Genomic DNA, 14,111 nt, shown 5'->3' on the forward strand with positions numbered 1-14,111 from the left:
CCTGCTTTATTAGATCATAATGTTGATGCTCTTATGGAAACTGATTGTTTTGCCTGGGACGTGGACTTAGTGCGAGATCTGTTTAATACAAGGGATGCTCAACTCATCTTGAGTATTCCCTTAAATTCAAGTCGTAGTGATGATGTTTGGTTCTGGTCTTTTGAGAGCTCAGGAAACTTTTCAGTGAAAAGTATGTATCGGCATTTGCAACAAAGGAAGGAAGATGATTTGCAACTGGTGGGGTCTGATTTCTGGGGTAAGTTATGGCGCCTTAAAGTTCCTCCGAAAGTAAAAGATTTAGTGTGGAGAGCGGCTTCCAACTGTCTACCTACCAAATCTATGCTTCGGTATAAACGTGTCAACATTGATGCTACTTGTCCTGTGTGTTCTTCTAGTAACGAAACAATTCTGCATCGATTGGTGGATTGTTCTTTTGCACGGGCTTGTTGGGTCAATACGGGACTTGGCGTCGACTTGGATTATAGTGGCACCTTCATGGGATGGATCGAGGTTAGCTTTCAATCTTTCGATGGGGATCAAAGAAAGATCATAGCCATGACTTGTTGGGCTATTTGGAAGGCTAGAAATGATTGTGTCTGGAAGGAAAAAAATGCTAGTGTGGCGGCTGTTACTATATTGGCTTCGAGTATGTTGGAACAATGGAGTAAAGCGCAAGATAAAACTCATGTTCCCACTGCTGCATTCTTGTCTCCAGCCGATGGTGCTCTTTCTTGGCAAAAACCAGCAACAGGGGAAGTCAAAATTAATACCGATGCAGCTCTCTTTTCTGATCCTAACAGGTATAGTTTTGCTTGTGTTGCTAGGGATGATTCGGGCCATGTTTTAGAGGCAATTTCTAGCTGTAAACTCGGTGTGGTAACCCCAGAATTAGCTGAGGCTATGGGTGTGAGGGAGGCTTTGAGTTGGCTCAAGAAGAAAGGTTGGAATCGGGTCACCATTGAGTCCGATAGTCTTACTGTGGTACAAGCTCTGCGTAGTTCACTTCCTATGTCTTCTTACTTTGGAGGTGTAATTTCAGATTGTAAGACGTTGTTGGAAAGTGTTAGTGATGTATCCATTTTATTTGTTAAACGATCTGCTAATGGTGTTGCTCATGCTGTTGCTAGAGCTTCATCTTATGTCGCTGATCGTGTTTTTAGGAGTAATGATTTCACTCCTGATATTCGTGATGTAATCATGAAAGAAGTTTATTAATAAAGCTTCCTTTATTTTCAAAAAAAAAAAAGAACCACATATTGCCATATTTTTTTCTTGAATCTAACTCAAAGCTTCTCTCACCCCCAATTACTTTAGTTAACTGAGAATAGAAAAAAAAAACTAAAGAAATTATCTTGTATAAGAATACATTAAAAATATCATTTAAATACGAGAATATTTTAAAAACAAAAAATAAAAATTAAATTACATTTTTTTAAATTTGAGACTAATACAATATAAGACCATAATGTAATTTGCATGTGAGATACACATGACATTATTTTTTTTTTGATATTGGGAAGGGAAATTCGAATTTGAAACATTCTCTTTGTGAGGAGAAGTGTGAAACCATTAAACTATGTCTATGACCACTACGTAACATTACTTAGTAATTAGTATATAGAAATTTTAAATAATTTAAAGTGTCGAAATCAGAGTTCAAATAATCAGATGTATGCAATTATATTAGACTATTTGAACTTTGATTTTAAATTATTAAAAAATTTTCAAAAACTAGTAGGATACTTGTTATAAGTATAATGTAAAGTTATACACTATCATAATCATATACATAATGAATTATATGCTTTTATCCATATAGTATAGTATTATATGAGAGTGAGAATAACACCTTATATATTCATCCATTATGTAGTAGTGAATTTGGAAGGTTAATTCTTTCAAACCAACCAAATTGATGAATGAACATTCATACTTTTATGAATATATAATAGATTGATCCTAATCAATAATGCATGTAAATTTTCAAGTCCAAAATCAACAAAACAATTTGGTTTTGAAACACACACATATTAAGTTCTTTGTTCAATAATAAAGGGGCCACTTAGTTAGGTCTGGTTGCTAAGCAACAAGGCAAGCCAAAAACAAAGTGTTGTATAGCAAATAATATTATGGCCTTTGGATATTATTAATGTTTTGTTTTGTTTTTGGTTCCATCACTTATCACTCTTAGTTAATTATTCAAAACCCTAAAAAAAAGAAGGAAAAAAGTTAAATCAATTCCCACTTAATAAGTCAAAAAAGAATTATTCAAGTAAGCAGATTTTTTGGACTAAGTCTAGACATGTAGAGCCTTTATGAACCCTTTTACACAGACCATTTCTTTTTTTTCAGAGTCCATTAATAGTTTTTTTTTCTTCCTTTTTTTCATTTCATAGACTTTGTTAAGATTGATGATGTGATATAAATTTGCATACAATATTGAAAAACAATGCACCCTTTTAAAAGGCTCTACCTATACATTTTTCTTATTTTTTGTCGGTATTTAAAATATTTTTTTAGTCTATTTTTTTTTTATTATTATATAGTTATTAAGATATTTTGTAAAATTTTAAAAAATTTTAAAAAATTTAACACGCCAAAAGTAGGGTTCAAACAGTCTATTTTACACGCATATATAAAAGAGTTTCTCGTACAACAAACTGTTTTAACTTTGTTTTCAGTGTGTTATATTTTTTTTTCTAAATCTCTCAAAATTTTACAGAATGTCTTAAATCACTATAACATAGACAATAAATAATTAAACTAAAATATTCTCTCAAATGTCAAAATAGATACGAAATGCATCGATGAATCTTAAGAGTGCATTACAAAGTATCTAAATATTTATATATATATATAAATATATACATATAAAGAGAGATAAAAAAAATGGAAAAATTGCTTATTGTTTTTGATCCCTTTGATAGTGATGTATCATCCTATAACTATACAAAAAAAGGTTGTTATAACATCAGTCTCAAGCATTAGACCCCACCACTACATCTGATTTCTCTATCACCTTTATGCCATACCAAAGAGTTCTTCTAATTTTAATGTATTGTTTGGTGCAATGTGATTAGTTGTCTATTTTAAGTGGGTCATACATTTTCACACAAATTATTTTAGTGTCAATATTTCAAATTATTTTTCTTGGTTATTATAATTTCCCCATTTGAGAAATAAAACATTCTCATTACATTTTACTAACCATCTTACTCATAAAGTTCTCTAATAACTTAATAATATTATTATGATGTAACCTTGATTTAATTTAGAGAAAACATGTAAACCAACTTGGTGGTGGGTGCTTAATATGTAATGCATAAGTATATTTTAGCTTAAACTTTATTGAAAAGTTTATTATGTTGGATTAAAAATTCTATGTGGGCACATATGTATAATGTATATGCTATTATAAAGTGTGATACAAAATTAAGTGACCAATTATGTTATGAGTATCAAAAGGGTATTAAATTGTCATGGAAATAATGTGTAGATACCATAAGTTAATTTATAATTTGTTGAGGGGCCAAATTATAAATATCCAAAACTCATTCTAAGATGAGTCTATAAATAGGTAGTGGTCCCCAAGAAACACTAGGGTTTCTGTATTCTCTCCTTCCCCATCAGAGAAAATACTCTAGAAAATAGTGTATTCTTGGAAGATCAAAAACCTTCTCTGCAATCTCCAACAATGGCTTCAGGTTAGTGCTTCCGCTGATCTTTTATCATCATCTTCTTCTTTAATTTAGCAAAGGCTTTATAGATTTATATGACTTAGGGTTTTCTATATTAAAGCACTTTAGGAATATGTTTAGATCTGTGATTTATATATTTCTTTGAGTGTTTTTTTTTTTAAAACCTAACAAGTGGTACCAGAGCCACCTTTGTTAAATTAATTGGAGATCTGATGATTTTGTTTATAAAATTTGGGGATTTTAAAAATTAGGGTTTTGATATTTCTTTGAATAATATTGCACTGCAAGCTTGAGTTAATTGATTTATGTACCATATTTAATGAGCTTGATATTATATATGTTAGTGCGCCTGAGGTTTAATGAGCACGAAGTTTTTCTTTTATAGATTGTATATATATACGATTTGATGTTATTGTTTTCGGCTTGTAATATTTCTCTATATCTTGGTGATTTCATTTTGTTTTGATGTACTGCTCTATTTGTTTTATCGATAAAAACAATGGCTTCAGTACTATTATGATATAAGATACATATGCGGTAAAAATTCCTCCTCAGACATGTATATTTTATTATGTATGTAAGATATATATATTGAATAATTATTGGGTAAGGTTACGCATTGATTTTTTAGGCATATTTATATATATATATTATTTCTGTGTTATATATATATATATGTTACAGTATAGTTTGGTAAATATGTATTTTGGTACAAACAATTTAATTCAAATTTTGGTGTTGGTTATGACTAATATTTTGAGTAAATTAATTGAAACAATATGTCGCCAAAGTGACCTCTTTTGTGTAGATTAATTTATTTAAATATTAGGATGGTTGTGTGTTTGTATTTGATGCTTATATTGACTAGCCCAAAGGTAAGTGAATATTTTGCTAGATTTCAAACATACCTGTGGCAATAAATATGTGACAATTATAAGGTATTTTGTGTGAGCAATACGTTAGTCCAAAGATTAACCTATTGTTTGACACAGTTTTATTGTCAATATTTGATTGCTGCACCAAGAGTACCGCTTACAGTTAATATTACTGTCCAAAGACTTGATATTAATGTGTGTTTGGTATCTTGAGATGGGATTAACCAATTTTTGAATTTATTGTTTAATTATGCATATTAATGTGAGCTTGTTTTATTTGTTCTATATTCAGCTAGTTCATCTTCTGCTGCCTCAATATCTGCTAACATTAATTCTATTCCTATGCTTAATGGGACCAATTTCAAGGATTGGAAAAGGAACCTACTTATAGTTCTGGGATGTATGGATTTAGATCATGCACTAAGGAATGAACAACCTGCACCTCTCACTAAGGAAAGTTCCCATGATGATAAAAGGGAATTTGAGAGGTGGGATCGTTCAAATCGCATGAGTCTAATGATTATGAAACACAGCATTCCAGAAGCCTTTTGGGGGCACGGAGAATCAGAAGGGATTACTATGGCTAAGAATTTCCTTGAACAAATTGAGGAACGTTTTGCTAAAAACGATAAGGTTGAAATGACAACACTTCTTGGTTCTTTAATGAACATGAAGTATAAGGGTCAAGGAAATGTAAGGGAGTACATTATGGAAATGCATCATATTGTCTCAAGATTAAGGACACTTAAGATTGAGCTTTCGGATGATGTACTTGTACTCATGGTTTTGTTAACGCTTCCTCCACAGTTTAACCAATTTAAAATTAGTTACAACTGTCAAAAAGAGAAATGGACTCTCAACGAGCTTATTTCTCATTGTGTGCAAGAGGAAGAAAGGTTGAAAAAGGACAAAACCGAAAGTGCTCATTTGGCCACTACCCCTAAGGATAAGGGCAAGAAAAGGAAATTTGAGAATGAAGCTGCTAAGGGTCCAGTTCAAAAGAAACAACAACAGGATTCTAAGGGTTGTTTCTTTTGTGACCAACCTGGACATGTGAAGAAAGATTGTGCCAAATATCACGCATGGCGTGTAAAGAAAGGTATTAATCTTGTAATTTAGTTTCAGTACCTAGAAACACTTGGTGGATAGATTCTGGTGCTACTACTCACATAAGTGTTTCTATGCAGGGTTGCCTGAGCTACCGAAAGCCAAGTGATGGTGAAAGATACATCTTTGTGGGCGATGGTCAATCGGTAGAAGTGGAAGCAATTGGGCATTTCAGATTGTTATTAGGAACTGGTTTTTATTTGGATTTGAAAGACACTTTTGTTGTGCCGTCTTTTAGACGGAATTTAGTTTTCGTTTCTTTGTTGGACAAATTTGGATATTCTTGTTCATTTGGAAACAATCAGTTTACTTTGTCTTTAAATTCAAATATTATTGGAACTGGTTATTTGAATACTTAAGACAATCTTTATTTGCTAGAAACAATTGCATCCTATAATGAAACCTTGCATGTGGAATCACGAGGTACTAAACGCAAATTAAATAAAGAAAATTCAGCGTCATTATGGCATAAACGCTTAGGTCACATCTCAAGAGGTAGAATTCAGCGTCTTGTGTCTGATGACATTTTAGAGTCTCTTGACTTCACAGATTTCAATGTCTGTGTAGATTGTATCAAGGGAAAACAGACCAAAAAAAAACTAAGAGATTAGGTGCCAATAAAGATTAGGTCCCTCTGGGGAGAAGCATTAAAGACAGCAGCTTACATTTTGAATAGAGGACCAAGTAAAGCAGTTGCAAAAACACCTTATGAGCTTTGGACAGGTCGAAAGCCTAGTCTAAAGCATTTCCACATTTGGGGATGTCCGGTGAGGCAAGGCCTTATAGGCCACATGAAAATAAATTGGACTCCAAAACAGTTAGCAGCTACTTTATTGGTTATTCTGAGCGATCTAGGGGCTATAAGTTTTATGATCCCACTATCAGAAATATATTTGAGACGGGAACTGCAACATTTTTTGAGGATGTTGAATTTGGGGGAGAAATAAGGTTAGAGACATTGTTTTTGAGGAGGAATTGAATTCAAACTCAGTTCTTACTATCATTTTAGACAATGTTCAGGCTTCCACACCTGTCATTGATCAAGAAATGAATCCGGAACCTCAATAAGACAATGTTGAACAACTCCCAAATCAAAATGAGGCTATTGTTCCAGAAGAACAAATTCAACACCCTCAAGAACAAGAGCCATTAAGGAGGTCCACAAGAGAGAGAAGAAATGCTATTTCAGATGATTATTTTGTATTTCTTCAAGAACATGAGGATGAAATTGGAATGATGGAAGATGATCCAATCAACTTGCATCAGGCCATGAAAAGTTCTAACTCTCAAAAGTGGATTGATGCCATGGATGAAGAGAATAAGTCTATGCAAGACAATAAAGTTTGGGAAGTTGTCCCATTACGGAAAGGTGTAAAACCAATTGGTTGTAAGTGGATACTTAAAACCAAGAAGGATGAATATGGTAATGTGGTGAGATTTAAGGCACGTCTTGTAGCAAAAGGCTATACTCAGAAACAAGGCATTGATTATACAGAGACTTTCTCTCCGGTTTCATCGAAAGACTCTTTTAGGATAATATTGGCACTTGTTGCTCATTTTGACCTTGAGTTACATCAGATGGATGTTAAAACAGCGTTTCTCAATGGCGACATTGATGAGACAATTTATATGGAGCAACCAGAAAACTTTGTGGTTGGTGACCCAAAGAATATGGTTTGCAAATTAAAGAAATCCATCTATGGACTCAAGCAAGCTTCTCGTCAGTGGTATCACAAGTTTCATCAAGTAATTATCTCATTTGGTTTTGAGATGAATATTATTGATGATTGTGTATATCACAAGTTCAGTGGGAGTAAATACATATTTCTGGTTCTATATGTCGATGACATATTGCTTGCTACTAATGATATAGGCTTATTGCACGAAACCAAGAGATTTTTATCTAAGCAATTTGAGATGAAAGATCTTGGTGACGCCTCTTTTGTATTAGGAATTCAAATACGTCGAGATCGTTCTCGGGGTATTCTTGGATTATCACAAAAGGGCTATATCGATAAAGTACTCAAAAGATTTGGCATGCAAGATTGTAGACCAGGTGATACCCCTGTTGCTAAAGGAGACAAATTCAGTCTTAGACAATGCCCTAAAAGCAAACCCTTTGAAATTCAGGAAATGAAAAAGATTCCCTATGCATCAGTTATAGGGAGTCTAATGTATCTTCAGGTATGTACGCGTCCAGATATTGCGTACATTGTTGGGATGTTAGGCAGATATTTAAGCAACCCTGGTATGGACCATTGGATAGCAGCCAAGAGGGTTATGAGGTATCTTCAGAGAACAAAAGATTACATGCTCACATACAGGAAATCAGATCATTTGGAGGTCGTAGGGTATTCTGATTCTGATTTCGCTGGATGCCAAGATAGAAGAAGGTCTACATCAGGCTACATTTTCTTGTTAGCTGGAGGAGCTATATCTTGGAAAAGTGTCAAACAGACACTTGTAGCTTCTTCCACTATGGCAGCTGAATTCGTAGCATGTTATGAGGCATCAAATCAGGGAATATGGCTGAGAAACTTTGTCACTAGGCTGCGTATTTTGGAGAATGTTGAAAGACCACTTAAGATATTTTGTGACAATAAATCAGCAGTACTGTATTCCAATAACAATAGGAGCTCATCCAAGTCAAAGCATATTGACATAAAGTTCCTAGTTGTGAAAGAAAAAGTGCAGAGTGGACAGATATCCATAGAGCACATTGGGACAAACTCCATGATAGCGGATCCGCTCACAAAAGGATTACCACCCAAGGTCTTTCATGAGCACACTGCTCACATGGGTGTAGTATTACTTGAGGATATCATGATTTAGTGGGAGTTTGTATTCTCTTTGCTTTATGTTTGTTTAAGACATTTATGTATTTGGTTATTTTCTGATCAGAAATAAAGTTTTCAGTTTATTCACTCTGTTTTGTTATGTTTAAGTTTGACCTCACTTTGGTTTAAGGAGGACCAGTTGGAAATAGGCATGTTCGGTTCACATTGCATGTAATTTCCATGCTACACATCCATGATTGATCTATGTCATTTGGCTGTATTTGTATATGTGACCATTGATGGGTTTAGTCATGATTGATATGACGAAAATCGCTTTGATCCTATATGGGTATAGTTGATGGACGAGATTGTTGTGAATACCTTTACATAATAGCAAATTTTGAGCTCATAAGGTTATACATTTATCAGGTAACATATGTTGCCCAAGTGGGAGATTGTTGGATTAAAAATTCTATGTGGGCACATATGTATAATGTATATGCTATTATAAAGTGTGATACAAAATTAAGTGACCAATTATGTTATGAGTATCAAAAGGGTATTAAATTGTCATGGAAATAATGTGTAGATACCATAAGTTAATTTATAATTTGTTGAGGGGCCAAATTATAAATATCCAAAACTCATTCTAAGATGAGTCTATAAATAGGTAGTGGTCCCCAAGAAACACTAGGGTTTCTGTATTCTCTCCTTCCCCATCAGAGAAAATACTCTAGAAAATAGTGTATTCTTGGAAGATCAAAACCTTCTCTGCAATCTCCAACAATGGCTTCAGGTTAGTGCTTCCGCTGATCTTTTATCATCATCTTCTTCTTTAATTTAGCAAAGGCTTTATAGATTTATATGACTTAGGGTTTTCTATATTAAAGCACTTTAGGAATATGTTTAGATCTGTGATTTATATATTTCTTTGAGTGTTTTTTTTTTTAAAACCTAACATATTAGACTTTTTTATTTTAGTTTATATTTATTTTTATTGTTTTTATTAAAATATGAATTGTTGGATAATTTTATTTTGCGTTAGCCTATAAGTGATTAATAGCTAATAGATTTAATATCTACGTGTATTAAGTTTAGTTGAAGCAGAAGTGTGAATTTTTTTTAGTTTATTAAAGTCTTTGATGAGCAGACTAAGTCTAATTAGAATTATATACGTAGCTAAGTCGAACGATAGTTATTTAGAGATTTAGAGAAAAAGACTTAGTTGATAGTATTTCACTATCAAATTGTGATAATTATACTATGAATTAATTAGACACGTATAACGAATTATTATTATATTTTAAATTATACACACATTACATTTGTATCGGATTTATTTGATAACATGTTAGCTCAAACTTACTTGATAGAAAAGTTGGCTTCAAATTTATATAATGTAAGTGATAATTATCATAAATTATAAATAAATGAAAAAGTAGTGGGATCTATAACTTTTAAGCCATGTTTATGATTTTTAATAGGGATATTTGCGCTAAAATTCTTTTAATATTTGTAATTGTTACATATATGACCTTAATAAAAAAAATAGTGGCAAAAGTACTTTATTTTACAATTTTGTTGTAGTTGTACTATTTTTTGGCTGTTAAGTGTCAATTAAGCTCATTAAGTGTCAGCTCAGAAACACGCGACGATATATTTCTTTAGCTTATTTAGTACATAGTCTAATAATATATCGTCATGTGTTTTTGAGTTGACACGTGATGGCTAAAAGAAGATACGATTGTAACAAAATCGTAAGATAAGATATTTTTACCGCTACTTTTTTTTTTATTAAGGTTATACATGTAACAATCATAAATGTTAATAGAATTCCGCGGCAAATATTTTTTTTAATATTCATGAGTTGTTTGGTTAGATTTTTGCTTTTAGCATTTTTTAGTTTTTTTTGACAAAATTATTATATTTTTTTTTTGACGCGGTGATCAAAATCACACATGATTAAACAAAGCAGCAATTCACAATCGGCGGAAACACTTCCTCGAACCAGGATAGCTCATCGTCTAACCGAAGGACATGCTGACAAAATTATTATATTTGATTATTCTTAAAAGAGTTTTTTTTAGAGATAAAAGTTGAAATTCACTTATATATAGTTATATACTTCGATTAGTTTCCACCATTTCCTTCTATGGGCCTCATTAAATGCATTGTGGGCCTTCAATTTATTATATGTTGTCCAAATGTGCTGATTTTTTTCTTCTTCATTTTGAATAAATTGTTTTCTTAGCATTGATGCCTTGCAACTAGTTTCCCTTAAATTAAGAGATGTTAATAGCAACAATAGTCTTCTTTATAGATGTACATATATTTTTGATAAATATGTATTTAATTTTTTTAGTACAAAATATATTATTTAAGGAAATTTGTATGATGGTTAATTATTCTATTAATTTGATGGTGATTGAGAGAAAAATCAAAATAATCAATAATATTTTTAAATGTTACACTTATAACTTCATTTTTATTTTATTTTTAATGATGAATGTACTTGAATAAAAAAAAAACAAAGAAAGGAAAAAAGAAGATACTTTTTCATTAAGAACTTGTTTATAAATGCTAATAGGTAGATTTTCAAATGCGTATGCCTAACATTACAAGTGAGTGATCTTCTAGTATTTTTTGATAATCAAATTACCTGAATTGTATTCAAAACTTATTAGTAATAAATACTAATTTTAGAATTTTTGCCCCCATTTTTTTTTTTTTTTAGTATTTCGAAGTTGAGACCCAACATTATAAGTGAGTGCAATATTATTATTAGTATAATTTAATATTAGATTTTATATATTTGTAATTTAATAATAAGTAATATAAAGAATTATTAATTATACTCGTGTCACCTCTTATATATATTTTGAATTTCTTGAAAAGAAAATCCCAACACCACATTATAAGCAACAAAGTCTAGCAAAAGGTAAGAGACAAAGATTCACATTGATCAATTAAATCACTCAACATGAGTTTATGAATATAATTTGGGTACTGAGGCCACCAAACTTTGTTAACAAAATTTGACAAGAGTGTGAGTAATAACATTAAAATCTAGAACAATAAGAAAAACAAGCATAATCAAAAGAAGAAAAGCTATGACTAAAATCATTTAAAACTAAACCCAATGAAAAAGCCAACAAAACATAATTATTAAACTTAGAAACTACACTCAAACAATTAAACTCAAAGTGAACCCTAGCAAAACCAACAATCGACACTAAATTGTTGGATTTCGTAATGTCGAATCTTCAACTAGCTCAAGTAAAACCACTCAAAAAATGTTGAAGTGTCGACACCGCAACTTCTCTTCTTTCATTACGAGCCACCATCGTGAAACCACAAAGGCCAAACTCAAAATCAAACCCCATCAACATTTATCTTGACTACCTCCATGCAGTGGTACTCACCTACCATCAATCGCCTAATCAGACATCAAACCATTTTGAGTCACACCATTCGGTTTAGGAACTACCTATTCACCAGTACAAGAATTGTAACGCCCTTACTTACGTAAAATAAGATGCCATAAATAAACTGGCGTTAAGATACTAATGTTGCCTTTATTTAAAAAAAAAAAAAACACTTTTCAAAACATGGGTACCCAGTTGAAAATAAAGTATTACCACTTAGGGAAAAGTAATAGAAAATTTAAACGACAACATCCTCGATAAGTTTAATAAATTAAAAAAAAACTTTCAGCGGAAGATGGCCAAGACCACACGCAGTTACATGATCACACGAGATACACCCCATGCTGCCCAGACTCAACTTGTCACCGAAAGCTTACAGGCTTACTTATCTGCACATAGGGGGTAAATAAGGGGTGAGCTGCAAAGCCCAGTAAGGAAAAACACAATACTATGTACCAGCATTCACACATCATAGCACAAACATATACATCAAACATACAACAACCTAATCATAAGTATAAATAGAGGCAGCCACACAAATACTGAAATACCACACACTCACACTCACAATCACACTCCAGCTTCCATACAAATCTGGAGTGTCTTACGTTCTTAACCAGAACGCAGTACCAATAACCAGTGCACCCTTACGTACACTGCCTCACTTACCACATCACCATACATGTGTGGTTTCCAACCACTTCCAAGTACCTGGAACATGATTAAACAACCATATACAATTCATCGATAAAACACTATTTCACCGAAACTATCACATTCCACAGTTTCAATACAATTTATTCAAGCAGTCATACTAGATACTCAAACCATATAAAAAGCAAGTATAAAGTATCATTATTTTTCCTTACCTCAACTCCGCTGTAATTAACTCTTACGATACCTTCTAGGCCCTATAACAATTAGTGAAACCCTTAGTCCACCGATAAACTCAATATATTTATTACTCTTACTGTACAGCAAGTTTAACCTAGAATTTGACATATAAAACGTTTGAATTAGAAGTCCTACTGTTCACAAAGTTTTTAGTTAATTGAAAGACCTTTCTAACGGTATAAAGATCATCAAAATCGGAGCTATAATCTAGGAGTTATGCATGTTTTCTCAAAACAGTTTCTTTAAAATCCTGGATCACGCCGATTTCTGAATACAGCCTAAAAATAAATGTTTTAAAAATAGTTACACCCTGATCTAGACAATACTTTCTTCATAAAAAATGTAGCTATTTTCCTAAGCTTTAAAACGAGATAAAGATCTTTTAAAATGGATCGAAATTGAGAGAGATATTGAATTTTTACTGAAGACACTTTTTCTGAAACGAAACTTAAAACGAAATACCATAACCGAGTAAAGATCCTAACTTTTGACTGGTAAGAACTCCGAACTAGGGAAAGGTTTCTTCAAAGAAAATATGGATTATTGAATTATCTTTCTAACAGTACAAGAATCGCTTGAAAATAATAGATATCGAGAGAGATATGACACTTTTACTAAGGCAATATCGAAAAGAAATTTTAAAAAAAACTGTAAATCGACAGTCTGTAAAACATGAATTTTTCGACATCGAAATATTCAGAATTAGGAAAGAGTTTCTTCATAGAAAATATAGATCATTAAATTATCTTTAAAACGGTACCTAGATCACTGAAAACGGACCTATGGGGAGAGAGATATGATAGTTTTATGAAAGCCTATTTCTCTGAAAACGAAAATAAAAACAAGTACGAAGTTGACCTGAAGATTTCGAAGACACGGAACGATGATCGGTTGATTGCTAACCCCGAAGCTCTTAAGATTAAAACAATTGATTTGGTTCAATAGAGAGAATAAAAAAAAAGAAATTGAGAGATGGTGAGAATAAGGGAATACGATACTATACGTTTGCTAGGGTTATAGAGTATATACGTATATAACATATCGTATAATAGGTTTAAATTTAAAAATAAATATCTAACTAATCAGATAAAATTATGCTGATTTAAATTTAAATTTTAAATTTTAAACTAACTAACTAATCTAATGCTTCACTATTTATTTATCTCACTATTTAATATATATATATATCATTTTTTTCTAATCACACACGCACAACAACAACAACAACAACAACAACAACAATAATAATAATAATAATAATAATAATAATAATAATAATAATAATAATAAAAAATAAACTGGATATTACATTCTACCCTCCTTAAAGGAAATTTC

General features: G+C 32.0%; 1 long non-coding RNA gene across 1 annotated transcript; it reads right to left on the reverse strand.

The window, feature by feature from the left end:
• Nucleotides 1-12,066: 12,066 nt before the first annotated feature.
• LOC133033857 (uncharacterized) lies at nt 12,067-13,766 on the reverse strand. Its single transcript, XR_009685916.1, has 2 exons — nt 12,752-13,766; nt 12,067-12,271 (listed from the first exon to the last, which is right to left on the reverse strand). It is a non-coding gene; the product is annotated as an uncharacterized LOC133033857 (long non-coding RNA).
• Between the last annotated feature and the right edge of the window lie 345 nt (nt 13,767-14,111).

Source organism: Cannabis sativa, chromosome 2, assembly GCF_029168945.1.
Source record: "Cannabis sativa cultivar Pink pepper isolate KNU-18-1 chromosome 2, ASM2916894v1, whole genome shotgun sequence".
In the NCBI taxonomy this organism is placed as follows: domain Eukaryota; kingdom Viridiplantae; phylum Streptophyta; class Magnoliopsida; order Rosales; family Cannabaceae; genus Cannabis; species Cannabis sativa.